General features: G+C 48.9%; 33 non-coding genes across 33 annotated transcripts; all 33 read left to right on the top strand.

Moving 5' to 3' along the window:
• The first annotated feature begins 404 nt into the window (after window positions 1-404).
• On the top strand, window positions 405-477 carry trnak-cuu (transfer RNA lysine (anticodon CUU)). The gene has a single exon. It is a non-coding gene; the product is annotated as a tRNA-Lys (tRNA).
• A 465-nt stretch (window positions 478-942) lies between these two features.
• Window positions 943-1,053, top strand: trnal-caa (transfer RNA leucine (anticodon CAA)). Its single transcript has 2 exons — window positions 943-980; window positions 1,008-1,053. It is a non-coding gene; the product is annotated as a tRNA-Leu (tRNA).
• A 949-nt stretch (window positions 1,054-2,002) lies between these two features.
• Window positions 2,003-2,075, top strand: trnak-cuu (transfer RNA lysine (anticodon CUU)). The gene has a single exon. It is a non-coding gene; the product is annotated as a tRNA-Lys (tRNA).
• A 455-nt stretch (window positions 2,076-2,530) lies between these two features.
• trnal-caa (transfer RNA leucine (anticodon CAA)) lies at window positions 2,531-2,641 on the top strand. Its single transcript has 2 exons — window positions 2,531-2,568; window positions 2,596-2,641. It is a non-coding gene; the product is annotated as a tRNA-Leu (tRNA).
• Window positions 2,642-3,590: 949 nt separating this feature from the next.
• trnak-cuu (transfer RNA lysine (anticodon CUU)) lies at window positions 3,591-3,663 on the top strand. The gene has a single exon. It is a non-coding gene; the product is annotated as a tRNA-Lys (tRNA).
• A 465-nt stretch (window positions 3,664-4,128) lies between these two features.
• On the top strand, window positions 4,129-4,239 carry trnal-caa (transfer RNA leucine (anticodon CAA)). The gene is made up of 2 exons: window positions 4,129-4,166; window positions 4,194-4,239. It is a non-coding gene; the product is annotated as a tRNA-Leu (tRNA).
• Window positions 4,240-5,188: 949 nt separating this feature from the next.
• Window positions 5,189-5,261, top strand: trnak-cuu (transfer RNA lysine (anticodon CUU)). The gene has a single exon. It is a non-coding gene; the product is annotated as a tRNA-Lys (tRNA).
• A 455-nt stretch (window positions 5,262-5,716) lies between these two features.
• trnal-caa (transfer RNA leucine (anticodon CAA)) lies at window positions 5,717-5,827 on the top strand. Its single transcript has 2 exons — window positions 5,717-5,754; window positions 5,782-5,827. It is a non-coding gene; the product is annotated as a tRNA-Leu (tRNA).
• A 949-nt stretch (window positions 5,828-6,776) lies between these two features.
• trnak-cuu (transfer RNA lysine (anticodon CUU)) lies at window positions 6,777-6,849 on the top strand. Its single transcript has one exon. It is a non-coding gene; the product is annotated as a tRNA-Lys (tRNA).
• A 455-nt stretch (window positions 6,850-7,304) lies between these two features.
• Window positions 7,305-7,415, top strand: trnal-caa (transfer RNA leucine (anticodon CAA)). The gene is made up of 2 exons: window positions 7,305-7,342; window positions 7,370-7,415. It is a non-coding gene; the product is annotated as a tRNA-Leu (tRNA).
• Window positions 7,416-8,364: 949 nt separating this feature from the next.
• trnak-cuu (transfer RNA lysine (anticodon CUU)) lies at window positions 8,365-8,437 on the top strand. The gene has a single exon. It is a non-coding gene; the product is annotated as a tRNA-Lys (tRNA).
• Window positions 8,438-8,892: 455 nt separating this feature from the next.
• On the top strand, window positions 8,893-9,003 carry trnal-caa (transfer RNA leucine (anticodon CAA)). Its single transcript has 2 exons — window positions 8,893-8,930; window positions 8,958-9,003. It is a non-coding gene; the product is annotated as a tRNA-Leu (tRNA).
• Window positions 9,004-9,952: 949 nt separating this feature from the next.
• trnak-cuu (transfer RNA lysine (anticodon CUU)) lies at window positions 9,953-10,025 on the top strand. The gene has a single exon. It is a non-coding gene; the product is annotated as a tRNA-Lys (tRNA).
• A 465-nt stretch (window positions 10,026-10,490) lies between these two features.
• On the top strand, window positions 10,491-10,601 carry trnal-caa (transfer RNA leucine (anticodon CAA)). The gene is made up of 2 exons: window positions 10,491-10,528; window positions 10,556-10,601. It is a non-coding gene; the product is annotated as a tRNA-Leu (tRNA).
• A 949-nt stretch (window positions 10,602-11,550) lies between these two features.
• On the top strand, window positions 11,551-11,623 carry trnak-cuu (transfer RNA lysine (anticodon CUU)). The gene has a single exon. It is a non-coding gene; the product is annotated as a tRNA-Lys (tRNA).
• A 465-nt stretch (window positions 11,624-12,088) lies between these two features.
• Window positions 12,089-12,199, top strand: trnal-caa (transfer RNA leucine (anticodon CAA)). Its single transcript has 2 exons — window positions 12,089-12,126; window positions 12,154-12,199. It is a non-coding gene; the product is annotated as a tRNA-Leu (tRNA).
• A 949-nt stretch (window positions 12,200-13,148) lies between these two features.
• trnak-cuu (transfer RNA lysine (anticodon CUU)) lies at window positions 13,149-13,221 on the top strand. The gene has a single exon. It is a non-coding gene; the product is annotated as a tRNA-Lys (tRNA).
• A 455-nt stretch (window positions 13,222-13,676) lies between these two features.
• trnal-caa (transfer RNA leucine (anticodon CAA)) lies at window positions 13,677-13,787 on the top strand. Its single transcript has 2 exons — window positions 13,677-13,714; window positions 13,742-13,787. It is a non-coding gene; the product is annotated as a tRNA-Leu (tRNA).
• Window positions 13,788-14,736: 949 nt separating this feature from the next.
• Window positions 14,737-14,809, top strand: trnak-cuu (transfer RNA lysine (anticodon CUU)). Its single transcript has one exon. It is a non-coding gene; the product is annotated as a tRNA-Lys (tRNA).
• A 455-nt stretch (window positions 14,810-15,264) lies between these two features.
• On the top strand, window positions 15,265-15,375 carry trnal-caa (transfer RNA leucine (anticodon CAA)). The gene is made up of 2 exons: window positions 15,265-15,302; window positions 15,330-15,375. It is a non-coding gene; the product is annotated as a tRNA-Leu (tRNA).
• Window positions 15,376-16,324: 949 nt separating this feature from the next.
• trnak-cuu (transfer RNA lysine (anticodon CUU)) lies at window positions 16,325-16,397 on the top strand. Its single transcript has one exon. It is a non-coding gene; the product is annotated as a tRNA-Lys (tRNA).
• A 465-nt stretch (window positions 16,398-16,862) lies between these two features.
• trnal-caa (transfer RNA leucine (anticodon CAA)) lies at window positions 16,863-16,973 on the top strand. The gene is made up of 2 exons: window positions 16,863-16,900; window positions 16,928-16,973. It is a non-coding gene; the product is annotated as a tRNA-Leu (tRNA).
• A 949-nt stretch (window positions 16,974-17,922) lies between these two features.
• Window positions 17,923-17,995, top strand: trnak-cuu (transfer RNA lysine (anticodon CUU)). Its single transcript has one exon. It is a non-coding gene; the product is annotated as a tRNA-Lys (tRNA).
• A 455-nt stretch (window positions 17,996-18,450) lies between these two features.
• On the top strand, window positions 18,451-18,561 carry trnal-caa (transfer RNA leucine (anticodon CAA)). The gene is made up of 2 exons: window positions 18,451-18,488; window positions 18,516-18,561. It is a non-coding gene; the product is annotated as a tRNA-Leu (tRNA).
• Window positions 18,562-19,510: 949 nt separating this feature from the next.
• On the top strand, window positions 19,511-19,583 carry trnak-cuu (transfer RNA lysine (anticodon CUU)). The gene has a single exon. It is a non-coding gene; the product is annotated as a tRNA-Lys (tRNA).
• A 465-nt stretch (window positions 19,584-20,048) lies between these two features.
• Window positions 20,049-20,159, top strand: trnal-caa (transfer RNA leucine (anticodon CAA)). The gene is made up of 2 exons: window positions 20,049-20,086; window positions 20,114-20,159. It is a non-coding gene; the product is annotated as a tRNA-Leu (tRNA).
• Window positions 20,160-21,108: 949 nt separating this feature from the next.
• Window positions 21,109-21,181, top strand: trnak-cuu (transfer RNA lysine (anticodon CUU)). The gene has a single exon. It is a non-coding gene; the product is annotated as a tRNA-Lys (tRNA).
• A 455-nt stretch (window positions 21,182-21,636) lies between these two features.
• Window positions 21,637-21,747, top strand: trnal-caa (transfer RNA leucine (anticodon CAA)). The gene is made up of 2 exons: window positions 21,637-21,674; window positions 21,702-21,747. It is a non-coding gene; the product is annotated as a tRNA-Leu (tRNA).
• A 949-nt stretch (window positions 21,748-22,696) lies between these two features.
• On the top strand, window positions 22,697-22,769 carry trnak-cuu (transfer RNA lysine (anticodon CUU)). The gene has a single exon. It is a non-coding gene; the product is annotated as a tRNA-Lys (tRNA).
• A 465-nt stretch (window positions 22,770-23,234) lies between these two features.
• Window positions 23,235-23,345, top strand: trnal-caa (transfer RNA leucine (anticodon CAA)). Its single transcript has 2 exons — window positions 23,235-23,272; window positions 23,300-23,345. It is a non-coding gene; the product is annotated as a tRNA-Leu (tRNA).
• A 949-nt stretch (window positions 23,346-24,294) lies between these two features.
• On the top strand, window positions 24,295-24,367 carry trnak-cuu (transfer RNA lysine (anticodon CUU)). The gene has a single exon. It is a non-coding gene; the product is annotated as a tRNA-Lys (tRNA).
• A 455-nt stretch (window positions 24,368-24,822) lies between these two features.
• On the top strand, window positions 24,823-24,933 carry trnal-caa (transfer RNA leucine (anticodon CAA)). Its single transcript has 2 exons — window positions 24,823-24,860; window positions 24,888-24,933. It is a non-coding gene; the product is annotated as a tRNA-Leu (tRNA).
• Window positions 24,934-25,882: 949 nt separating this feature from the next.
• trnak-cuu (transfer RNA lysine (anticodon CUU)) lies at window positions 25,883-25,955 on the top strand. Its single transcript has one exon. It is a non-coding gene; the product is annotated as a tRNA-Lys (tRNA).
• The last annotated feature ends 366 nt before the right edge of the window (window positions 25,956-26,321 follow it).

Here is a 26,321-nt window from a genome sequence, read left to right as displayed (position 1 = left end):
TCATCCGACAAGAGTATGCAGGCAGTTTGCGTGGGGACTGATACCGTTGACCGACACTCCCCACCCCCCAACCCTATATTGGCCTACTTGACCAAAATTCAATACAACACCCCTGGGACATTTAGCTTTGGTCCATCTGACACCGCCAGGTTGGAACTCAGACTGTCCAGGAGCTCAGTGATGCCCTGGTCCAGATCTGGGGAGAAGATTCCCCGGGAGACATTCAGTCATCTCAATCGGAACATGCCCCGTGGTGTGGCATGCATACAAGGACATAAGAGCTTGAATGGATGATAGAAAAACTTGAAAGTAGTCTGTGCTTTCTTTGCCTGCTCTTGAAATGCTAGTCAACCTCCCCCAGCTATAAGAACCTGTGTCCATCTTAAAGACTTGCTGCTGAAGAAGCCCAGCTAGCTCAGTCGGGAGAGCGTGAGACTCTTAATCTCAGGGTCGTGGGTTCGAGCCCCACGTTGGGCGAGGGGACTTTTGTGCAACTGCCCGCAAGAGAGAAAAGAAGTGTGTATAGAGAACAGCAAATGGCGTGTTGCGCAAAGGAAGATGAAAGTATGGTAAGAGAAACCAAAGCTACACTGTCGTGTCTGCACAAGTCCACATCTCCACCAATTCATTTGATGATTCTGGACGAAATTTCAAGAGAGCTGAGCAAAAAAACAACACTGTAGGTTTACCAGCATCCCTACTCTCACCTAGGGTCACAAACTGTGGGTAGTGAATGAAAGCATGAGCTCACAGATATAAGCAGCGGCAATGAGTTTTCTCCGTCGGGTGGCAGTGCTCGGCCTCGGAGATTGGATGACAAGCTTAGTATTTCAGGAGGAACTCAGATTACAGCTGCAACTCCTCCACATCGAAAGCAGCCTGCTGAGGTGGTTCGGACATTTGAACATCCAGGATGACTTTGAAGAGGTCGTTGGTCAACTCGTCAGGATGGCCGAGTGGTCTAAGGCGCCAGACTCAAGGATAGGCTCCTTCCAGACAAAAGGGACTTCTGGTCTCCAAATGGAGGCGTGGGTTCAAATCCCACTCCTGACATCTGCTTTCCTTATTTAAAAATCTGTTTTCAAGAGCTTCATCAACCTTTGTGTGTTAAACTCAACAAACTGCGGCTTGTTGAGGTAGCTGTAGGGTTGCTGTGAAATCAGCTTTGCAGGTTATAGGAACTTTTGTAGTGAAGAGCTTTCGTTAACATGACAGAGTTCCACTAAGTGGAAGCCTGAATTGAAATCCCGCTTGTATCTGGCATTTGTCATGGAATACCAGAATTGCCACCTCCAACACTGGCTCCCTGTGCTTTTCACAGAGGACAGCGGGTTTACCCTGAGAACATATAACACATGTGAAAGCTTCCCGAGAAGTCGTGGGGAACTTTATGCTGAATGTAACATCCTTGATTATGAGCGCTTTGCTGGTGGGTCAGCGATGGTCTGGAGAGGCACATGCACTGAGGTATGCACAGGCCTCTACAGGCAAGGCAACGGCACAATGAGTGCAGTTAGGTATGGGCATGAAATTCTCTGACCCACTGTCAGACCCTACGCTGGTGCAATGGCTCCTGGCTTTCTTCCTGCTGCCCGGCCTCATCCGACAAGAGTATGCAGGCAGTTTGCGTGGGGACTGATACCGTTGACCGACACTCCCCACCCCCCAACCCTATATTGGCCTACTTGACCAAAATTCAATACAACACCCCTGGGACATTTAGCTTTGGTCCATCTGACACTGCCAGGTTGGAACTCAGACTGTCCAGGAGCTCAGTGATGCCCTGGTCCAGATCTGGGGAGAAGATTCCCCGGGAGACATTCAGTCATCTCAATCGGAGCATGCCCCGTGGTGTGGCATGCATACAAGGACATAAGAGCTTGAATGGATGATAGAAAAACTTGAAAGTAGTCTGTGCTTTCTTTGCCTGCTCTTGAAATGCTAGTCAACCTCCCCCAGCTATAAGAACCTGTGTCCATCTTAAAGACTTGCTGCTGAAGAAGCCCAGCTAGCTCAGTCGGGAGACCATGAGACTCTTAATCTCAGGGTCGTGGGTTCGAGCCCCACGTTGGGCGAGGGGACTTTTGTGCAACTGCCCGCAAGAGAGAAAAGAAGTGTGTATAGAGAACAGTAAATGGCGTGTTGCGCAAAGGAAGATAAAAGTATGGTAAGAGAAACCAAAGCTACACTGTCGTGTCTGCACAAGTCCACATCTCCACCAATTCATTTGATGATTCTGGACGAAATTTCAAGAGAGCTGAGCAAAAAAACAACACTGTAGGTTTACCAGCATCCCTAGGGTCACAAACTGTGGGTAGTGAATGAAAGCATGAGCTCACAGATATAAGCAGCGGCAATGAGTTTTCTCCGTCGGGTGGCAGTGCTCGGCCTCGGAGATTGGATGACAAGCTTAGTATTTCAGGAGGAACTCAGATTACAGCTGCAACTCCTCCACATCGAAAACAGCCTGCTGAGGTGGTTCGGACATTTGAACATCCAGGATGACTTTGAAGAGATCGTTGGTCAACTCGTCAGGATGGCCGAGTGGTCTAAGGCGCCAGACTCAAGGATAGGCTCCTTCCAGACAAAAGGGACTTCTGGTCTCCAAATGGAGGCGTGGGTTCAAATCCCACTCCTGACATCTGCTTTCCTTATTTAAAAATCTGTTTTCAAGAGCTTCATCAACCTTTGTGTGTTAAACTCAACAAACTGCGGCTTGTTGATCTAGCTGTAGGGTTGCTGTGAAATCAGCTTTGCAGGTTATAGGAACTTTTGTAGTGAAGAGCTTTCGTTAACATGACAGAGTTCCACTAAGTGGAAGCCTGAATTGAAATCCCGCTTGTATCTGGCATTTGTCATGGAATACCAGAATTGCCACCTCCACCACTGGCACCCTGTGCTTTTCACAGAGGACAGCGGGTTTACCCTGAGAACATATAACACATGTGAAAGCTTCCCGAGAAGTCGTGGGGAACTTTATGCTGAATGTAACATCCTTGATTATGAGCGCTTTGCTGGTGGGTCAGCGATGGTCTGGAGAGGCACATGCACTGAGGTATGCACAGGCCTCTACAGGCAAGGCAACGGCACAATGAGTGCAGTTAGGTATGGGCATGAAATTCTCTGACCCACTGTCAGACCCTACGCTGGTGCAATGGCTCCTGGCTTTCTTCCTGCTGCCCGGCCTCATCCGACAAGAGTATGCAGGCAGTTTGCGTGGGGACTGATACCGTTGACCGACACTCCCCACCCCCCAACCCTATATTGGCCTACTTGACCAAAATTCAATACAACACCCCTGGGACATTTAGCTTTGGTCCATCTGACACTGCCAGGTTGGAACTCAGACTGTCCAGGAGCTCAGTGATGCCCTGGTCCAGATCTGGGGAGAAGATTCCCCGGGAGACATTCAGTCATCTCAATCGGAGCATGCCCCGTGGTGTGGCATGCATACAAGGACATAAGAGCTTGAATGGATGATAGAAAAACTTGAAAGTAGTCTGTGCTTTCTTTGCCTGCTCTTGAAATGCTAGTCAACCTCCCCCAGCTATAAGAACCTGTGTCCATCTTAAAGACTTGCTGCTGAAGAAGCCCAGCTAGCTCAGTCGGGAGAGCATGAGACTCTTAATCTCAGGGTCGTGGGTTCGAGCCCCACGTTGGGAGAGGGGACTTTTGTGCAACTGCCCGCAAGAGAGAAAAGAAGTGTGTATAGAGAACAGTAAATGGCGTGTTGCGCAAAGGAAGATGAAAGTATGGTAAGAGAAACCAAAGCTACACTGTCGTGTCTGCACAAGTCCACATCTCCACCAATTCATTTGATGATTCTGGACGAAATTTCAAGAGAGCTGAGCAAAAAAACAACACTGTAGGTTTACCAGCATCCCTACTCTCACCTAGGGTCACAAACTGTGGGTAGTGAATGAAAGCATGAGCTCACAGATATAAGCAGCGGCAATGAGTTTTCTCCGTCGGGTGGCAGTGCTCGGCCTCGGAGATTGGATGACAAGCTTAGTATTTCAGGAGGAACTCAGATTACAGCTGCAACTCCTCCACATCGAAAGCAGCCTGCTGAGGTGGTTCGGACATTTGAACATCCAGGATGACTTTGAATAGGTCGTTGGTCAACTCGTCAGGATGGCCGAGTGGTCTAAGGCGCCAGACTCAAGGATAGGCTCCTTCCAGACAAAAGGGACTTCTGGTCTCCAAATGGAGGCGTGGGTTCAAATCCCACTCCTGACATCTGCTTTCCTTATTTAAAAATCTGTTTTCAAGAGCTTCATCAACCTTTGTGTGTTAAACTCAACAAACTGCGGCTTGTTGAGGTAGCTGTAGGGTTGCTGTGAAATCAGCTTTGCAGGTTATAGGAACTTTTGTAGTGAAGAGCTTTCATTAACATGACAGAGTTCCACTAAGTGGAAGCCTGAACAGAAATCCCGCTTGTATCTGGCATTTGTCATGGAATACCAGAATTGCCACCTCCACCACTGGCACCCTGTGCTTTTCACAGAAGACAGCGGGTTTACCCTGAGAACATATAACACATGTGAAAGCTTCCCGAGAAGTCGTGGGGAACTTTATGCTGAATGTAACATCCTTGATTATGAGCGCTTTGCTGGTGGGTCAGCGATGGTCTGGAGAGGCACATGCACTGAGGTATGCACAGGCCTCTACAGGCAAGGCAACGGCACAATGAGTGCAGTTAGGTATGGGCATGAAATTCTCTGACCCACTGTCAGACCCTACGCTGGTGCAATGGCTCCTGGCTTTCTTCCTGCTGCCCGGCCTCATCCGACAAGAGTATGCAGGCAGTTTGCGTGGGGACTGATACCGTTGACCGACACTCCCCACCCCCCAACCCTATATTGGCCTACTTGACCAAAATTCAATACAACACCCCTGGGACATTTAGCTTTGGTCCATCTGACACTGCCAGGTTGGAACTCAGACTGTCCAGGAGCTCAGTGATGCCCTGGTCCAGATCTGGGGAGAAGATTCCCCGGGAGACATTCAGTCATCTCAATCGGAGCATGCCCCGTGGTGTGGCATGCATACAAGGACATAAGAGCTTGAATGGATGATAGAAAAACTTGAAAGTAGTCTGTGCTTTCTTTGCCTGCTCTTGAAATGCTAGTCAACCTCCCCCAGCTATAAGAACCTGTGTCCATCTTAAAGACTTGCTGCTGAAGAAGCCCAGCTAGCTCAGTCGGGAGAGCATGAGACTCTTAATCTCAGGGTCGTGGGTTCGAGCCCCACGTTGGGCGACGGGACTTTTGTGCAACTGCCCGCAAGAGAGAAAAGAAGTGTGTATAGAGAACAGTAAATGGCGTGTTGCGCAAAGGAAGATGAAAGTATGGTAAGAGAAACCAAAGCTACACTGTCGTGTCTGCACAAGTCCACATCTCCACCAATTCATTTGATGATTCTGGACGAAATTTCAAGAGAGCTGAGCAAAAAAACAACACTGTAGGTTTACCAGCATCCCTAGGTTCACAAACTGTGGGTAGTGAATGAAAGCATGAGCTCACAGATATAAGCAGCGGCAATGAGTTTTCTCCGTCGGGTGGCAGTGCTCGGCCTCGGAGATTGGATGACAAGCTTAGTATTTCAGGAGGAACTCAGATTACAGCTGCAACTCCTCCACATCGAAAACAGCCTGCTGAGGTGGTTCGGACATTTGAACATCCAGGATGACTTTGAAGAGATCGTTGGTCAACTCGTCAGGATGGCCGAGTGGTCTAAGGCGCCAGACTCAAGGATAGGCTCCTTCCAGACAAAAGGGACTTCTGGTCTCCAAATGGAGGCGTGGGTTCAAATCCCACTCCTGACATCTGCTTTCCTTATTTAAAAATCTGTTTTCAAGAGCTTCATCAACCTTTGTGTGTTAAACTCAACAAACTGCGGCTTGTTGAGGTAGCTGTAGGGTTGCTGTGAAATCAGCTTTGCAGGTTATAGGAACTTTTGTAGTGAAGAGCTTTCATTAACATGACAGAGTTCCACTAAGTGGAAGCCTGAACAGAAATCCCGCTTGTATCTGGCATTTGTCATGGAATACCAGAATTTCCACCTCCACCACTGGCACCCTGTGCTTTTCACAGAGGACAGCGGGTTTACCCTGAGAACATATAACACATGTGAAAGCTTCCCGAGAAGTCGTGGGGAACTTTATGCTGAATGTAACATCCTTGATTATGAGCGCTTTGCTGGTGGGTCAGCGATGGTCTGGAGAGGCACATGCACTGAGGTATGCACAGGCCTCTACAGGCAAGGCAACGGCACAATGAGTGCAGTTAGGTATGGGCATGAAATTCTCTGACCCACTGTCAGACCCTACGCTGGTGCAATGGCTCCTGGCTTTCTTCCTGCTGCCCGGCCTCATCCGACAAGAGTATGCAGGCAGTTTGCGTGGGGACTGATACCGTTGACCGACACTCCCCACCCCCCAACCCTATATTGGCCTACTTGACCAAAATTCAATACAACACCCCTGGGACATTTAGCTTTGGTCCATCTGACACTGCCAGGTTGGAACTCAGACTGTCCAGGAGCTCAGTGATGCCCTGGTCCAGATCTGGGGAGAAGATTCCCCGGGAGACATTCAGTCATCTCAATCGGAGCATGCCCCGTGGTGTGGCATGCATACAAGGACATAAGAGCTTGAATGGATGATAGAAAAACTTGAAAGTAGTCTGTGCTTTCTTTGCCTGCTCTTGAAATGCTAGTCAACCTCCCCCAGCTATAAGAACCTGTGTCCATCTTAAAGACTTGCTGCTGAAGAAGCCCAGCTAGCTCAGTCGGGAGACCATGAGACTCTTAATCTCAGGGTCGTGGGTTCGAGCCCCACGTTGGGCGAGGGGACTTTTGTGCAACTGCCCGCAAGAGAGAAAAGAAGTGTGTATAGAGAACAGTAAATGGCGTGTTGCGCAAAGGAAGATGAAAGTATGGTAAGAGAAACCAAAGCTACACTGTCGTGTCTGCACAAGTCCACATCTCCACCAATTCATTTGATGATTCTGGACGAAATTTCAAGAGAGCTGAGCAAAAAACCAACACTGTAGGTTTACCAGCATCCCTAGGGTCACAAACTGTGGGTAGTGAATGAAAGCATGAGCTCACAGATATAAGCAGCGGCAATGAGTTTTCTCCGTCGGGTGGCAGTGCTCGGCCTCGGAGATTGGATGACAAGCTTAGTATTTCAGGAGGAACTCAGATTACAGCTGCAACTCCTCCACATCGAAAACAGCCTGCTGAGGTGGTTCGGACATTTGAACATCCAGGATGACTTTGAAGAGATCGTTGGTCAACTCGTCAGGATGGCCGAGTGGTCTAAGGCGCCAGACTCAAGGATAGGCTCCTTCCAGACAAAAGGGACTTCTGGTCTCCAAATGGAGGCGTGGGTTCAAATCCCACTCCTGACATCTGCTTTCCTTATTTAAAAATCTGTTTTCAAGAGCTTCATCAACCTTTGTGTGTTAAACTCAACAAACTGCGGCTTGTTGAGGTAGCTGTAGGGTTGCTGTGAAATCAGCTTTGCAGGTTATAGGAACTTTTGTAGTGAAGAGCTTTCATTAACATGACAGAGTTCCACTAAGTGGAAGCCTGAACAGAAATCCCGCTTGTATCTGGCATTTGTCATGGAATACCAGAATTGCCACCTCCACCACTGGCACCCTGTGCTTTTCACAGAGGACAGCGGGTTTACCCTGAGAACATATAACACATGTGAAAGCTTCCCGAGAAGTCGTGGGGAACTTTATGCTGAATGTAACATCCTTGATTATGAGCGCTTTGCTGGTGGGTCAGCGATGGTCTGGAGAGGCACATGCACTGAGGTATGCACAGGCCTCTACAGGCAAGGCAACGGCACAATGAGTGCAGTTAGGTATGGGCATGAAATTCTCTGACCCACTGTCAGACCCTACGCTGGTGCAATGGCTCCTGGCTTTCTTCCTGCTGCCCGGCCTCATCCGACAAGAGTATGCAGGCAGTTTGCGTGGGGACTGATACCGTTGACCGACACTCCCCACCCCCCAACCCTATATTGGCCTACTTGACCAAAATTCAATACAACACCCCTGGGACATTTAGCTTTGGTCCATCTGACACTGCCAGGTTGGAACTCAGACTGTCCAGGAGCTCAGTGATGCCCTGGTCCAGATCTGGGGAGAAGATTCCCCGGGAGACATTCAGTCATCTCAATCGGAGCATGCCCCGTGGTGTGGCATGCATACAAGGACATAAGAGCTTGAATGGATGATAGAAAAACTTGAAAGTAGTCTGTGCTTTCTTTGCCTGCTCTTGAAATGCTAGTCAACCTCCCCCAGCTATAAGAACCTGTGTCCATCTTAAAGACTTGCTGCTGAAGAAGCCCAGCTAGCTCAGTCGGGAGAGCATGAGACTCTTAATCTCAGGGTCGTGGGTTCGAGCCCCACGTTGGGCGAGGGGACTTTTGTGCAACTGCCCGCAAGAGAGAAAAGAAGTGTGTATAGAGAACAGTAAATGGCGTGTTGCGCAAAGGAAGATGAAAGTATGGTAAGAGAAACCAAAGCTACACTGTCGTGTCGGCACAAGTCCACATCTCCACCATTTCATTTGATGATTCTGGACGAAATTTCAAGAGAGCTGAGCAAAAAAACAACACTGTAGGTTTACCAGCATCCCTAGGGTCACAAACTGTGGGTAGTGAATGAAAGCATGAGCTCACAGATATAAGCAGCGGCAATGAGTTTTCTCCGTCGGGTGGCAGTGCTCGGCCTCGGAGATTGGATGACAAGCTTAGTATTTCAGGAGGAACTCAGATTACAGCTGCAACTCCTCCACATCGAAAGCAGCCTGCTGAGGTGGTTCGGACATTTGAACATCCAGGATGACTTTGAAGAGGTCGTTGGTCAACTCATCAGGATGGCCGAGTGGTCTAAGGCGCCAGACTCAAGGATAGGCTCCTTCCAGACAAAAGGGACTTCTGGTCTCCAAATGGAGGCGTGGGTTCAAATCCCACTCCTGACATCTGCTTTCCTTATTTAAAAATCTGTTTTCAAGAGCTTCATCAACCTTTGTGTGTTAAACTCAACAAACTGCGGCTTGTTGAGGTAGCTGTAGGGTTGCTGTGAAATAAGCTTTGCAGGTTATAGGAACTTTTGTAGTGAAGAGCTTTCGTTAACATGACAGAGTTCCACTAAGTGGAAGCCTGAATTGAAATCCCGCTTGTATCTGGCATTTGTCATGGAATACCAGAATTGCCACCTCCAACACTGGCTCCCTGTGCTTTTCACAGAGGACAGCGGGTTTACCCTGAGAACATATAACACATGTGAAAGCTTCCCGAGAAGTCGTGGGGAACTTTATGCTGAATGTAACATCCTTGATTATGAGCGCTTTGCTGGTGGGTCAGCGATGGTCTGGAGAGGCACATGCACTGAGGTATGCACAGGCCTCTACAGGCAAGGCAACGGCACAATGAGTGCAGTTAGGTATGGGCATGAAATTCTCTGACCCACTGTCAGACCCTACGCTGGTGCAATGGCTCCTGGCTTTCTTCCTGCTGCCCGGCCTCATCCGACAAGAGTATGCAGGCAGTTTGCGTGGGGACTGATACCGTTGACTGACACTCCCCACCCCCCAACCCTATATTGGCCTACTTGACCAAAATTCAATACAACACCCCTGGGACATTTAGCTTTGGTCCATCTGACACCGCCAGGTTGGAACTCAGACTGTCCAGGAGCTCAGTGATGCCCTGGTCCAGATCTGGGGAGAAGATTCCCCAGGAGACATTCAGTCATCTCAATCGGAACATGCCCCGTGGTGTGGCATGCATACAAGGACATAAGAGCTTGAATGGATGATAGAAAAACTTGAAAGTAGTCTGTGCTTTCTTTGCCTGCTCTTGAAATGCTAGTCAACCTCCCCCAGCTATAAGAACCTGTGTCCATCTTAAAGACTTGCTGCTGAAGAAGCCCAGCTAGCTCAGTCGGGAGAGCATGAGACTCTTAATCTCAGGGTCGTGGGTTCGAGCCCCACGTTGGGCGAGGGGACTTTTGTGCAACTGCCCGCAAGAGAGAAAAGAAGTGTGTATAGAGAACAGCAAATGGCGTGTTGCGCAAAGGAAGATGAAAGTATGGTAAGAGAAACCAAAGCTACACTGTCGTGTCTGCACAAGTCCACATCTCCACCAATTCATTTGATGATTCTGGACGAAATTTCAAGAGAGCTGAGCAAAAAAACAACACTGTAGGTTTACCAGCATCCCTACTCTCACCTAGGGTCACAAACTGTGGGTAGTGAATGAAAGCATGAGCTCACAGATATAAGCAGCGGCAATGAGTTTTCTCCGTCGGGTGGCAGTGCTCGGCCTCGGAGATTGGATGACAAGCTTAGTATTTCAGGAGGAACTCAGATTACAGCTGCAACTCCTCCACATCGAAAGCAGCCTGCTGAGGTGGTTCGGACATTTGAACATCCAGGATGACTTTGAATAGGTCGTTGGTCAACTCGTCAGGATGGCCGAGTGGTCTAAGGCGCCAGACTCAAGGATAGGCTCCTTCCAGACAAAAGGGACTTCTGGTCTCCAAATGGAGGTGTGGGTTCAAATCCCACTCCTGACATCTGCTTTCCTTATTTAAAAATCTGTTTTCAAGAGCTTCATCAACCTTTGTGTGTTAAACTCAACAAACTGCGGCTTGTTGAGGTAGCTGTAGGGTTGCTGTGAAATCAGCTTTGCAGGTTATAGGAACTTTTGTAGTGAAGAGCTTTCGTTAACATGACAGAGTTCCACTAAGTGGAAGCCTGAACAGAAATCCCGCTTGTATCTGGCATTTGTCATGGAATACCAGAATTGCCACCTCCACCACTGGCACCCTGTGCTTTTCACAGAAGACAGCGGGTTTACCCTGAGAACATATAACACATGTGAAAGCTTCCCGAGAAGTCGTGGGGAACTTTATGCTGAATGTAACATCCTTGATTATGAGCGCTTTGCTGGTGGGTCAGCGATGGTCTGGAGAGGCACATGCACTGAGGTATGCACAGGCCTCTACAGGCAAGGCAACGGCACAATGAGTGCAGTTAGGTATGGGCATGAAATTCTCTGACCCACTGTCAGACCCTACGCTGGTGCAATGGCTCCTGGCTTTCTTCCTGCTGCCCGGCCTCATCCAACAAGAGTATGCAGGCAGTTTGCGTGGGGACTGATACCGTTGACCGACACTCCCCACCCCCCAACCCTATATTGGCCTACTTGACCAAAATTCAATACAACACCCCTGGGACATTTAGCTTTGGTCCATCTGACACCGCCAGGTTGGAACTCAGACTGTCCAGGAGCTCAGTGATGCCCTGGTCCAGATCTGGGGAGAAGATTCCCCGGGAGACATTCAGTCATCTCAATCGGAACATGCCCCGTGGTGTGGCATGCATACAAGGACATAAGAGCTTGAATGGATGATAGAAAAACTTGAAAGTAGTCTGTGCTTTCTTTGCCTGCTCTTGAAATGCTAGTCAACCTCCCCCAGCTATAAGAACCTGTGTCCATCTTAAAGACTTGCTGCTGAAGAAGCCCAGCTAGCTCAGTCGGGAGAGCGTGAGACTCTTAATCTCAGGGTCGTGGGTTCGAGCCCCACGTTGGGCGAGGGGACTTTTGTGCAACTGCCCGCAAGAGAGAAAAGAAGTGTGTATAGAGAACAGCAAATGGCGTGTTGCGCAAAGGAAGATGAAAGTATGGTAAGAGAAACCAAAGCTACACTGTCGTGTCTGCACAAGTCCACATCTCCACCAATTCATTTGATGATTCTGGACGAAATTTCAAGAGAGCTGAGCAAAAAAACAACACTGTAGGTTTACCAGCATCCCTACTCTCACCTAGGGTCACAAACTGTGGGTAGTGAATGAAAGCATGAGCTCACAGATATAAGCAGCGGCAATGAGTTTTCTCCGTCGGGTGGCAGTGCTCGGCCTCGGAGATTGGATGACAAGCTTAGTATTTCAGGAGGAACTCAGATTACAGCTGCAACTCCTCCACATCGAAAACAGCCTGCTGAGGTGGTTCGGACATTTGAACATCCAGGATGACTTTGAAGAGATCGTTGGTCAACTCGTCAGGATGGCCGAGTGGTCTAAGGCGCCAGACTCAAGGATAGGCTCCTTCCAGACAAAAGGGACTTCTGGTCTCCAAATGGAGGCGTGGGTTCAAATCCCACTCCTGACATCTGCTTTCCTTATTTAAAAATCTGTTTTCAAGAGCTTCATCAACCTTTGTGTGTTAAACTCAACAAACTGCGGCTTGTTGATGTAGCTGTAGGGTTGCTGTGAAATCAGCTTTGCAGGTTATAGGAACTTTTGTAGTGAAGAGCTTTCGTTAACATGACAGAGTTCCACTAAGTGGAAGCCTGAATTGAAATCCCGCTTGTATCTGGCATTTGTCATGGAATACCAGAATTGCCACCTCCACCACTGGCACCCTGTGCTTTTCACAGAGGACAGCGGGTTTACCCTGAGAACATATAACACATGTGAAAGCTTCCCGAGAAGTCGTGGGGAACTTTATGCTGAATGTAACATCCTTGATTATGAGCGCTTTGCTGGTGGGTCAGCGATGGTCTGGAGAGGCACATGCACTGAGGTATGCACAGGCCTCTACAGGCAAGGCAACGGCACAATGAGTGCAGTTAGGTATGGGCATGAAATTCTCTGACCCACTGTCAGACCCTACGCTGGTGCAATGGCTCCTGGCTTTCTTCCTGCTGCCCGGCCTCATCCGACAAGAGTATGCAGGCAGTTTGCGTGGGGACTGATACCGTTGACCGACACTCCCCACCCCCCAACCCTATATTGGCCTACTTGACCAAAATTCAATACAACACCCCTGGGACATTTAGCTTTGGTCCATCTGACACTGCCAGGTTGGAACTCAGACTGTCCAGGAGCTCAGTGATGCCCTGTTCCAGATCTGGGGAGAAGATTCCCCGGGAGACATTCAGTCATCTCAATCGGAGCATGCCCCGTGGTGTGGCATGCATACAAGGACATAAGAGCTTGAATGGATGATAGAAAAACTTGAAAGTAGTCTGTGCTTTCTTTGCCTGCTCTTGAAATGCTAGTCAACCTCCCCCAGCTATAAGAACCTGTGTCCATCTTAAAGACTTGCTGCTGAAGAAGCCCAGCTAGCTCAGTCGGGAGAGCATGAGACTCTTAATCTCAGGGTCGTGGGTTCGAGCCCCACGTTGGGAGAGGGGACTTTTGTGCAACTGCCCGCAAGAGAGAAAAGAAGTGTGTATAGAGAACAGTAAATGGCGTGTTGCGCAAAGGAAGATGAAAGTATGGTAAGAGAAACCAAAGCTACACTGTCGTGTCTGCACAAGTCCACATCTCCACCAATTCATTTGATGATTCTGGACGAAATTTCAAGAGAGCTGAGCAAAAAACCAACACTGTAGGTTTACCAGCATCCCTAGGGTCACAAACTGTGGGTAGTGAATGAAAGCATGAGCTCACAGATATAAGCAGCGGCAATGAGTTTTCTCCGTCGGGTGGCAGTGCTCGGCCTCGGAGATTGGATGACAAGCTTAGTATTTCAGGAGGAACTCAGATTACAGCTGCAACTCCTCCACATCGAAAACAGCCTGCTGAGGTGGTTCGGACATTTGAACATCCAGGATGACTTTGAAGAGATCGTTGGTCAACTCGTCAGGATGGCCGAGTGGTCTAAGGCGCCAGACTCAAGGATAGACTCCTTCCAGACAAAAGGGACTTCTGGTCTCCAAATGGAGGCGTGGGTTCAAATCCCACTCCTGACATCTGCTTTCCTTATTTAAAAATCTGTTTTCAAGAGCTTCATCAACCTTTGTGTGTTAAACTCAACAAACTGCGGCTTGTTGAGGTAGCTGTAGGGTTGCTGTGAAATCAGCTTTGCAGGTTATAGGAACTTTTGTAGTGAAGAGCTTTCGTTAACATGACAGAGTTCCACTAAGTGGAAGCCTGAATTGAAATCCCGCTTGTATCTGGCATTTGTCATGGAATACCAGAATTGCCACCTCCACCACTGGCACCCTGTGCTTTTCACAGAGGACAGCGGGTTTACCCTGAGAACATATAACACATGTGAAAGCTTCCCGAGAAGTCGTGGGGAACTTTATGCTGAATGTAACATCCTTGATTATGAGCGCTTTGCTGGTGGGTCAGCGATGGTCTGGAGAGGCACATGCACTGAGGTATGCACAGGCCTCTACAGGCAAGGCAACGGCACAATGAGTGCAGTTAGGTATGGGCATGAAATTCTCTGACCCACTGTCAGACCCTACGCTGGTGCAATGGCTCCTGGCTTTCTTCCTGCTGCCCGGCCTCATCCGACAAGAGTATGCAGGCAGTTTGCGTGGGGACTGATACCGTTGACCGACACTCCCCACCCCCCAACCCTATATTGGCCTACTTGACCAAAATTCAATACAACACCCCTGGGACATTTAGCTTTGGTCCATCTGACACTGCCAGGTTGGAACTCAGACTGTCCAGGAGCTCAGTGATGCCCTGGTCCAGATCTGGGGAGAAGATTCCCCGGGAGACATTCAGTCATCTCAATCGGAGCATGCCCCGTGGTGTGGCATGCATACAAGGACATAAGAGCTTGAATGGATGATAGAAAAACTTGAAAGTAGTCTGTGCTTTCTTTGCCTGCTCTTGAAATGCTAGTCAACCTCCCCCAGCTATAAGAACCTGTGTCCATCTTAAAGACTTGCTGCTGAAGAAGCCCAGCTAGCTCAGTCGGGAGAGCATGAGACTCTTAATCTCAGGGTCGTGGGTTCGAGCCCCACGTTGGGAGAGGGGACTTTTGTGCAACTGCCCGCAAGAGAGAAAAGAAGTGTGTATAGAGAACAGTAAATGGCGTGTTGCGCAAAGGAAGATGAAAGTATGGTAAGAGAAACCAAAGCTACACTGTCGTGTCTGCACAAGTCCACATCTCCACCAATTCATTTGATGATTCTGGACGAAATTTCAAGAGAGCTGAGCAAAAAACCAACACTGTAGGTTTACCAGCATCCCTAGGGTCACAAACTGTGGGTAGTGAATGAAAGCATGAGCTCACAGATATAAGCAGCGGCAATGAGTTTTCTCCGTCGGGTGGCAGTGCTCGGCCTCGGAGATTGGATGACAAGCTTAGTATTTCAGGAGGAACTCAGATTACAGCTGCAACTCCTCCACATCGAAAACAGCCTGCTGAGGTGGTTCGGACATTTGAACATCCAGGATGACTTTGAAGAGGTCGTTGGTCAACTCATCAGGATGGCCGAGTGATCTACGGCGCCAGACTCAAGGATAGGCTCCTTCCAGACAAAAGGGACTTCTGGTCTCCAAATGGAGGCGTGGGTTCAAATCCCACTCCTGACATCTGCTTTCCTTATTTAAAAATCTGTTTTCAAGAGCTTCATCAACCTTTGTGTGTTAAACTCAACAAACTGCGGCTTGTTGAGGTAGCTGTAGGGTTGCTGTGAAATCAGCTTTGCAGGTTATAGGAACTTTTGTAGTGAAGAGCTTTCGTTAACATGACAGAGTTCCACTAAGTGGAAGCCTGAATTGAAATCCCGCTTGTATCTGGCATTTGTCATGGAATACCAGAATTGCCACCTCCACCACTGGCTCCCTGTGCTTTTCACAGAGGACAGCGGGTTTACCCTGAGAACATATAACACATGTGAAAGCTTCCCGAGAAGTCGTGGGGAACTTTATGCTGAATGTAACATCCTTGATTATGAGCGCTTTGCTGGTGGGTCAGCGATGGTCTGGAGAGGCACATGCACTGAGGTATGCACAGGCCTCTACAGGCAAGGCAACGGCACAATGAGTGCAGTTAGGTATGGGCATGAAATTCTCTGACCCACTGTCAGACCCTACGCTGGTGCAATGGCTCCTGGCTTTCTTCCTGCTGCCCGGCCTCATCCGACAAGAGTATGCAGGCAGTTTGCGTGGGGACTGATACCGTTGACCGACACTCCCCACCCCCCAACCCTATATTGGCCTACTTGACCAAAATTCAATACAACACCCCTGGGACATTTAGCTTTGGTCCATCTGACACCGCCAGGTTGGAACTCAGACTGTCCAGGAGCTCAGTGATGCCCTGGCCCAGATCTGGGGAGAAGATTCCCCAGGAGACATTCAGTCATCTCAATCGGAACATGCCCCGTGGTGTGGCATGCATACAAGGACATAAGAGCTTGAATGGATGATAGAAAAACTTGAAAGTAGTCTGTGCTTTCTTTGCCTGCTCTTGAAATGCTAGTCAACCTCCCCCAGCTATAAGAACCTGTGTCCATCTTAAAGACTTGCTGCTGAAGAAGCCGAACTAGCTCAGTCGGGAGAGCATGAGACTCTTAATCTCAGGGTCGTGGGTTCGAGCCCCACGTTGGGCGAGGGGACTTTTGTGCAACTGCCCGCAAGAGAGAAAAGAAGTGTGTATAGAGAACAGCAAATGGCGTGTTGCGCAAAGGAAGATGAAAGTATGGTAAGAGAAACCAAAGCTACACTGTCGTGTCTGCACAAGTCCACATCTCCACCAATTCATTTGATGATTCTGGACGAAATTTCAAGAGAGCTGAGCAAAAAAACAACACTGTAGGTTTACCAGCATCCCTACTCTCACCTAGGGTCACAAACTGTGGGTAGTGAATGAAAGCATGAGCTCACAGATATAAGCAGCGGCAATGAGTTTTCTCCGTCGGGTGGCAGTGCTCGGCCTCGGAGATTGGATGACAAGCTTAGTATTTCAGGAGGAACTCAGATTACAGCTGCAACTCCTCCACATCGAAAGCAGCCTGCTGAGGTGGTTCGGACATTTGAACATCCAGGATGACTTTGAAGAGATCGTTGGTCAACTCGTCAGGATGGCCGAGTGGTCTAAGGCGCCAGACTCAAGGATAGGCTCCTTCCAGACAAAAGGGACTTCTGGTCTCCAAATGGAGGCGTGGGTTCAAATCCCACTCCTGACATCTGCTTTCCTTATTTAAAAATCTGTTTTCAAGAGCTTCATCAACCTTTGTGTGTTAAACTCAACAAACTGCGGCTTGTTGAGGTAGCTGTAGGGTTGCTGTGAAATCAGCTTTGCAGGTTATAGGAACTTTTGTAGTGAAGAGCTTTCGTTAACATGACAGAGTTCCACTAAGTGGAAGCCTGAACAGAAATCCCGCTTGTATCTGGCATTTGTCATGGAATACCAGAATTGCCACCTCCACCACTGGCACCCTGTGCTTTTCACAGAGGACAGCGGGTTTACCCTGAGAACATATAACACATGTGAAAGCTTCCCGAGAAGTCGTGGGGAACTTTATGCTGAATGTAACATCCTTGATTATGAGCGCTTTGCTGGTGGGTCAGCGATGGTCTGGAGAGGCACATGCACTGAGGTATGCACAGGCCTCTACAGGCAAGGCAACGGCACAATGAGTGCAGTTAGGTATGGGCATGAAATTCTCTGACCCACTGTCAGACCCTACGCTGGTGCAATGGCTCCTGGCTTTCTTCCTGCTGCCCGGCCTCATCCGACAAGAGTATGCAGGCAGTTTGCGTGGGGACTGATACCGTTGACCGACACTCCCCACCCCCCAACCCTATATTGGCCTACTTGACCAAAATTCAATACAACACCCCTGGGACATTTAGCTTTGGTCCATCTGACACTGCCAGGTTGGAACTCAGACTGTCCAGGAGCTCAGTGATGCCCTGATCCAGATCTGGGGAGAAGATTCCCCGGGAGACATTCAGTCATCTCAATCGGAGCATGCCCCGTGGTGTGGCATGCATACAAGGACATAAGAGCTTGAATGGATGATAGAAAAACTTGAAAGTAGTCTGTGCTTTCTTTGCCTGCTCTTGAAATGCTAGTCAACCTCCCCCAGCTATAAGAACCTGTGTCCATCTTAAAGACTTGCTGCTGAAGAAGCCCAGCTAGCTCAGTCGGGAGAGCATGAGACTCTTAATCTCAGGGTCGTGGGATCGAGCCCCACGTTGGGCGAGGGGACTTTTGTGCAACTGCCCGCAAGAGAGAAAAGAAGTGTGTATAGAGAACAGTAAATGGCGTGTTGCGCAAAGGAAGATGAAAGTATGGTAAGAGAAACCAAAGCTACACTGTCGTGTCGGCACAAGTCCACATCTCCACCATTTCATTTGATGATTCTGGACGAAATTTCAAGAGAGCTGAGCAAAAAAACAACACTGTAGGTTTACCAGCATCCCTAGGGTCACAAACTGTGGGTAGTGAATGAAAGCATGAGCTCACAGATATAAGCAGCGGCAATGAGTTTTCTCCGTCGGGTGGCAGTGCTCGGCCTCGGAGATTGGATGACAAGCTTAGTATTTCAGGAGGAACTCAGATTACAGCTGCAACTCCTCCACATCGAAAACAGCCTGCTGAGGTGGTTCGGACATTTGAACATCCAGGATGACTTTGAAGAGGTCGTTGGTCAACTCATCAGGATGGCCGAGTGGTCTAAGGCGCCAGACTCAAGGATAGGCTCCTTCCAGACAAAAGGGACTTCTGGTCTCCAAATGGAGGCGTGGGTTCAAATCCCACTCCTGACATCTGCTTTCCTTATTTAAAAATCTGTTTTCAAGAGCTTCATCAACCTTTGTGTGTTAAACTCAACAAACTGCGGCTTGTTGAGGTAGCTGTAGGGTTGCTGTGAAATCAGCTTTGCAGGTTATAGGAACTTTTGTAGTGAAGAGCTTTCGTTAACATGACAGAGTTCCACTAAGTGGAAGCCTGAACAGAAATCCCGCTTGTATCTGGCATTTGTCATGGAATACCAGAATTGCCACCTCCACCACTGGCACCCTGTGCTTTTCACAGAAGACAGCGGGTTTACCCTGAGAACATATAACACATGTGAAAGCTTCCCGAGAAGTCGTGGGGAACTTTATGCTGAATGTAACATCCTTGATTATGAGCGCTTTGCTGGTGGGTCAGCGATGGTCTGGAGAGGCACATGCACTGAGGTATGCACAGGCCTCTACAGGCAAGGCAACGGCACAATGAGTGCAGTTAGGTATGGGCATGAAATTCTCTGACCCACTGTCAGACCCTACGCTGGTGCAATGGCTCCTGGCTTTCTTCCTGCTGCCCGGCCTCATCCGACAAGAGTATGCAGGCAGTTTGCGTGGGGACTGATACCGTTGACCGACACTCCCCACCCCCCAACCCTATATTGGCCTACTTGACCAAAATTCAATACAACACCCCTGGGACATTTAGCTTTGGTCCATCTGACACCGCCAGGTTGGAACTCAGACTGTCCAGGAGCTCAGTGATGCCCTGGTCCAGATCTGGGGAGAAGATTCCCCGGGAGACATTCAGTCATCTCAATCGGAACATGCCCCGTGGTGTGGCATGCATACAAGGACATAAGAGCTTGAATGGATGATAGAAAAACTTGAAAGTAGTCTGTGCTTTCTTTGCCTGCTCTTGAAATGCTAGTCAACCTCCCCCAGCTATAAGAACCTGTGTCCATCTTAAAGACTTGCTGCTGAAGAAGCCCAGCTAGCTCAGTCGGGAGAGCGTGAGACTCTTAATCTCAGGGTCGTGGGTTCGAGCCCCACGTTGGGCGAGGGGACTTTTGTGCAACTGCCCGCAAGAGAGAAAAGAAGTGTGTATAGAGAACAGCAAATGGCGTGTTGCGCAAAGGAAGATGAAAGTATGGTAAGAGAAACCAAAGCTACACTGTCGTGTCTGCACAAGTCCACATCTCCACCAATTCATTTGATGATTCTGGACGAAATTTCAAGAGAGCTGAGCAAAAAAACAACACTGTAGGTTTACCAGCATCCCTACTCTCACCTAGGGTCACAAGCTGTGGGTAGTGAATGAAAGCATGAGCTCACAGATATAAGCAGCGGCAATGAGTTTTCTCCGTCGGGTGGCAGTGCTCGGCCTCGGAGATTGGATGACAAGCTTAGTATTTCAGGAGGAACTCAGATTACAGCTGCAACTCCTCCACATCGAAAGCAGCCTGCTGAGGTGGTTCGGACATTTGAACATCCAGGATGACTTTGAAGAGGTCGTTGGTCAACTCGTCAGGATGGCCGAGTGGTCTAAGGCGCCAGACTCAAGGATAGGCTCCTTCCAGACAAAAGGGACTTCTGGTCTCCAAATGGAGGCGTGGGTTCAAATCCCACTCCTGACATCTGCTTTCCTTATTTAAAAATCTGTTTTCAAGAGCTTCATCAACCTTTGTGTGTTAAACTCAACAAACTGCGGCTTGTTGAGGTAGCTGTAGGGTTGCTGTGAAATCAGCTTTGCAGGTTATAGGAACTTTTGTAGTGAAGAGCTTTCGTTAACATGACAGAGTTCCACTAAGTGGAAGCCTGAATTGAAATCCCGCTTGTATCTGGCATTTGTCATGGAATACCAGAATTGCCACCTCCAACACTGGCTCCCTGTGCTTTTCACAGAGGACAGCGGGTTTACCCTGAGAACATATAACACATGTGAAAGCTTCCCGAGAAGTCGTGGGGAACTTTATGCTGAATGTAACATCCTTGATTATGAGCGCTTTGCTGGTGGGTCAGCGATGGTCTGGAGAGGCACATGCACTGAGGTATGCACAGGCCTCTACAGGCAAGGCAACGGCACAATGAGTGCAGTTAGGTATGGGCATGAAATTCTCTGACCCACTGTCAGACCCTACGCTGGTGCAATGGCTCCTGGCTTTCTTCCTGCTGCCCGGCCTCATCCGACAAGAGTATGCAGGCAGTTTGCGTGGGGACTGATACCGTTGACCGACACTCCCCACCCCCCAACCCTATATTGGCCTACTTGACCAAAATTCAATACAACACCCCTGGGACATTTAGCTTTGGTCCATCTGACACTGCCAGGTTGGAACTCAGACTGTCCAGGAGCTCAGTGATGCCCTGGTCCAGATCTGGGGAGAAGATTCCCCGGGAGACATTCAGTCATCTCAATCGGAGCATGCCCCGTGGTGTGGCATGCATACAAGGACATAAGAGCTTGAATGGATGATAGAAAAACTTGAAAGTAGTCTGTGCTTTCTTTGCCTGCTCTTGAAATGCTAGTCAACCTCCCCCAGCTATAAGAACCTGTGTCCATCTTAAAGACTTGCTGCTGAAGAAGCCCAGCTAGCTCAGTCGGGAGACCATGAGACTCTTAATCTCAGGGTCGTGGGTTCGAGCCCCACGTTGGGCGAGGGGACTTTTGTGCAACTGCCCGCAAGAGAGAAAAGAAGTGTGTATAGAGAACAGTAAATGGCGTGTTGCGCAAAGGAAGATAAAAGTATGGTAAGAGAAACCAAAGCTACACTGTCGTGTCTGCACAAGTCCACATCTCCACCAATTCATTTGATGATTCTGGACGAAATTTCAAGAGAGCTGAGCAAAAAAACAACACTGTAGGTTTACCAGCATCCCTAGGGTCACAAACTGTGGGTAGTGAATGAAAGCATGAGCTCACAGATATAAGCAGCGGCAATGAGTTTTCTCCGTCGGGTGGCAGTGCTCGGCCTCGGAGATTGGATGACAAGCTTAGTATTTCAGGAGGAACTCAGATTACAGCTGCAACTCCTCCACATCGAAAACAGCCTGCTGAGGTGGTTCGGACATTTGAACATCCAGGATGACTTTGAAGAGATCGTTGGTCAACTCGTCAGGATGGCCGAGTGGTCTAAGGCGCCAGACTCAAGGATAGGCTCCTTCCAGACAAAAGGGACTTCTGGTCTCCAAATGGAGGCGTGGGTTCAAATCCCACTCCTGACATCTGCTTTCCTTATTTAAAAATCTGTTTTCAAGAGCTTCATCAACCTTTGTGTGTTAAACTCAACAAACTGCGGCTTGTTGATCTAGCTGTAGGGTTGCTGTGAAATCAGCTTTGCAGGTTATAGGAACTTTTGTAGTGAAGAGCTTTCGTTAACATGACAGAGTTCCACTAAGTGGAAGCCTGAATTGAAATCCCGCTTGTATCTGGCATTTGTCATGGAATACCAGAATTGCCACCTCCACCACTGGCACCCTGTGCTTTTCACAGAGGACAGCGGGTTTACCCTGAGAACATATAACACATGTGAAAGCTTCCCGAGAAGTCGTGGGGAACTTTATGCTGAATGTAACATCCTTGATTATGAGCGCTTTGCTGGTGGGTCAGCGATGGTCTGGAGAGGCACATGCACTGAGGTATGCACAGGCCTCTACAGGCAAGGCAACGGCACAATGAGTGCAGTTAGGTATGGGCATGAAATTCTCTGACCCACTGTCAGACCCTACGCTGGTGCAATGGCTCCTGGCTTTCTTCCTGCTGCCCGGCCTCATCCGACAAGAGTATGCAGGCAGTTTGCGTGGGGACTGATACCGTTGACCGACACTCCCCACCCCCCAACCCTATATTGGCCTACTTGACCAAAATTCAATACAACACCCCTGGGACATTTAGCTTTGGTCCATCTGACACTGCCAGGTTGGAACTCAGACTGTCCAGGAGCTCAGTGATGCCCTGGTCCAGATCTGGGGAGAAGATTCCCCGGGAGACATTCAGTCATCTCAATCGGAGCATGCCCCGTGGTGTGGCATGCATACAAGGACATAAGAGCTTGAATGGATGATAGAAAAACTTGAAAGTAGTCTGTGCTTTCTTTGCCTGCTCTTGAAATGCTAGTCAACCTCCCCCAGCTATAAGAACCTGTGTCCATCTTAAAGACTTGCTGCTGAAGAAGCCCAGCTAGCTCAGTCGGGAGAGCATGAGACTCTTAATCTCAGGGTCGTGGGTTCGAGCCCCACGTTGGGAGAGGGGACTTTTGTGCAACTGCCCGCAAGAGAGAAAAGAAGTGTGTATAGAGAACAGTAAATGGCGTGTTGCGCAAAGGAAGATGAAAGTATGGTAAGAGAAACCAAAGCTACACTGTCGTGTCTGCACAAGTCCACATCTCCACCAATTCATTTGATGATTCTGGACGAAATTTCAAGAGAGCTGAGCAAAAAAACAACACTGTAGGTTTACCAGCATCCCTACTCTCACCTAGGGTCACAAACTGTGGGTAGTGAATGAAAGCATGAGCTCACAGATATAAGCAGCGGCAATGAGTTTTCTCCGTCGGGTGGCAGTGCTCGGCCTCGGAGATTGGATGACAAGCTTAGTATTTCAGGAGGAACTCAGATTACAGCTGCAACTCCTCCACATCGAAAGCAGCCTGCTGAGGTGGTTCGGACATTTGAACATCCAGGATGACTTTGAATAGGTCGTTGGTCAACTCGTCAGGATGGCCGAGTGGTCTAAGGCGCCAGACTCAAGGATAGGCTCCTTCCAGACAAAAGGGACTTCTGGTCTCCAAATGGAGGCGTGGGTTCAAATCCCACTCCTGACATCTGCTTTCCTTATTTAAAAATCTGTTTTCAAGAGCTTCATCAACCTTTGTGTGTTAAACTCAACAAACTGCGGCTTGTTGAGGTAGCTGTAGGGTTGCTGTGAAATCAGCTTTGCAGGTTATAGGAACTTTTGTAGTGAAGAGCTTTCATTAACATGACAGAGTTCCACTAAGTGGAAGCCTGAACAGAAATCCCGCTTGTATCTGGCATTTGTCATGGAATACCAGAATTGCCACCTCCACCACTGGCACCCTGTGCTTTTCACAGAAGACAGCGGGTTTACCCTGAGAACATATAACACATGTGAAAGCTTCCCGAGAAGTCGTGGGGAACTTTATGCTGAATGTAACATCCTTGATTATGAGCGCTTTGCTGGTGGGTCAGCGATGGTCTGGAGAGGCACATGCACTGAGGTATGCACAGGCCTCTACAGGCAAGGCAACGGCACAATGAGTGCAGTTAGGTATGGGCATGAAATTCTCTGACCCACTGTCAGACCCTACGCTGGTGCAATGGCTCCTGGCTTTCTTCCTGCTGCCCGGCCTCATCCGACAAGAGTATGCAGGCAGTTTGCGTGGGGACTGATACCGTTGACCGACACTCCCCACCCCCCAACCCTATATTGGCCTACTTGACCAAAATTCAATACAACACCCCTGGGACATTTAGCTTTGGTCCATCTGACACTGCCAGGTTGGAACTCAGACTGTCCAGGAGCTCAGTGATGCCCTGGTCCAGATCTGGGGAGAAGATTCCCCGGGAGACATTCAGTCATCTCAATCGGAGCATGCCCCGTGGTGTGGCATGCATACAAGGACATAAGAGCTTGAATGGATGATAGAAAAACTTGAAAGTAGTCTGTGCTTTCTTTGCCTGCTCTTGAAATGCTAGTCAACCTCCCCCAGCTATAAGAACCTGTGTCCATCTTAAAGACTTGCTGCTGAAGAAGCCCAGCTAGCTCAGTCGGGAGAGCATGAGACTCTTAATCTCAGGGTCGTGGGTTCGAGCCCCACGTTGGGCGACGGGACTTTTGTGCAACTGCCCGCAAGAGAGAAAAGAAGTGTGTATAGAGAACAGTAAATGGCGTGTTGCGCAAAGGAAGATGAAAGTATGGTAAGAGAAACCAAAGCTACACTGTCGTGTCTGCACAAGTCCACATCTCCACCAATTCATTTGATGATTCTGGACGAAATTTCAAGAGAGCTGAGCAAAAAAACAACACTGTAGGTTTACCAGCATCCCTAGGTTCACAAACTGTGGGTAGTGAATGAAAGCATGAGCTCACAGATATAAGCAGCGGCAATGAGTTTTCTCCGTCGGGTGGCAGTGCTCGGCCTCGGAGATTGGATGACAAGCTTAGTATTTCAGGAGGAACTCAGATTACAGCTGCAACTCCTCCACATCGAAAACAGCCTGCTGAGGTGGTTCAGACATTTGAACATCCAGGATGACTTTGAAGAGATCGTTGGTCAACTCGTCAGGATGGCCGAGTGGTCTAAGGCGCCAGACTCAAGGATAGGCTCCTTCCAGACAAAAGGGACTTCTGGTCTCCAAATGGAGGCGTGGGTTCAAATCCCACTCCTGACATCTGCTTTCCTTATTTAAAAATCTGTTTTCAAGAGCTTCATCAACCTTTGTGTGTTAAACTCAACAAACTGCGGCTTGTTGAGGTAGCTGTAGGGTTGCTGTGAAATCAGCTTTGCAGGTTATAGGAACTTTTGTAGTGAAGAGCTTTCATTAACATGACAGAGTTCCACTAAGTGGAAGCCTGAACAGAAATCCCGCTTGTATCTGGCATTTGTCATGGAATACCAGAATTTCCACCTCCACCACTGGCACCCTGTGCTTTTCACAGAGGACAGCGGGTTTACCCTGAGAACATATAACACATGTGAAAGCTTCCCGAGAAGTCGTGGGGAACTTTATGCTGAATGTAACATCCTTGATTATGAGCGCTTTGCTGGTGGGTCAGCGATGGTCTGGAGAGGCACATGCACTGAGGTATGCACAGGCCTCTACAGGCAAGGCAACGGCACAATGAGTGCAGTTAGGTATGGGCATGAAATTCTCTGACCCACTGTCAGACCCTACGCTGGTGCAATGGCTCCTGGCTTTCTTCCTGCTGCCCGGCCTCATCCGACAAGAGTATGCAGGCAGTTTGCGTGGGGACTGATACCGTTGACCGACACTCCCCACCCCCCAACCCTATATTGGCCTACTTGACCAAAATTCAATACAACACCCCTGGGACATTTAGCTTTGGTCCATCTGACACTGCCAGGTTGGAACTCAGACTGTCCAGGAGCTCAGTGATGCCCTGGTCCAGATCTGGGGAGAAGATTCCCCGGGAGACATTCAGTCATCTCAATCGGAGCATGCCCCGTGGTGTGGCATGCATACAAGGACATAAGAGCTTGAATGGATGATAGAAAAACTTGAAAGTAGTCTGTGCTTTCTTTGCCTGCTCTTGAAATGCTAGTCAACCTCCCCCAGCTATAAGAACCTGTGTCCATCTTAAAGACTTGCTGCTGAAGAAGCCCAGCTAGCTCAGTCGGGAGACCATGAGACTCTTAATCTCAGGGTCGTGGGTTCGAGCCCCACGTTGGGCGAGGGGACTTTTGTGCAACTGCCCGCAAGAGAGAAAAGAAGTGTGTATAGAGAACAGTAAATGGCGTGTTGCGCAAAGGAAGATGAAAGTATGGTAAGAGAAACCAAAGCTACACTGTCGTGTCTGCACAAGTCCACATCTCCACCAATTCATTTGATGATTCTGGACGAAATTTCAAGAGAGCTGAGCAAAAAACCAACACTGTAGGTTTACCAGCATCCCTAGGGTCACAAACTGTGGGTAGTGAATGAAAGCATGAGCTCACAGATATAAGCAGCGGCAATGAGTTTTCTCCGTCGGGTGGCAGTGCTCGGCCTCGGAGATTGGATGACAAGCTTAGTATTTCAGGAGGAACTCAGATTACAGC

This window comes from Perissodus microlepis, chromosome 22 (assembly GCF_051167445.1).
Source record: "Perissodus microlepis isolate ML-2025 ecotype Zambia chromosome 22, ASM5116744v1, whole genome shotgun sequence".
Lineage (NCBI taxonomy): Eukaryota > Metazoa > Chordata > Actinopteri > Cichliformes > Cichlidae > Perissodus > Perissodus microlepis.
The sequence above is the reverse complement of the archived record's forward strand: the minus strand, read 5'-3'. Positions and strand labels throughout refer to the sequence as shown.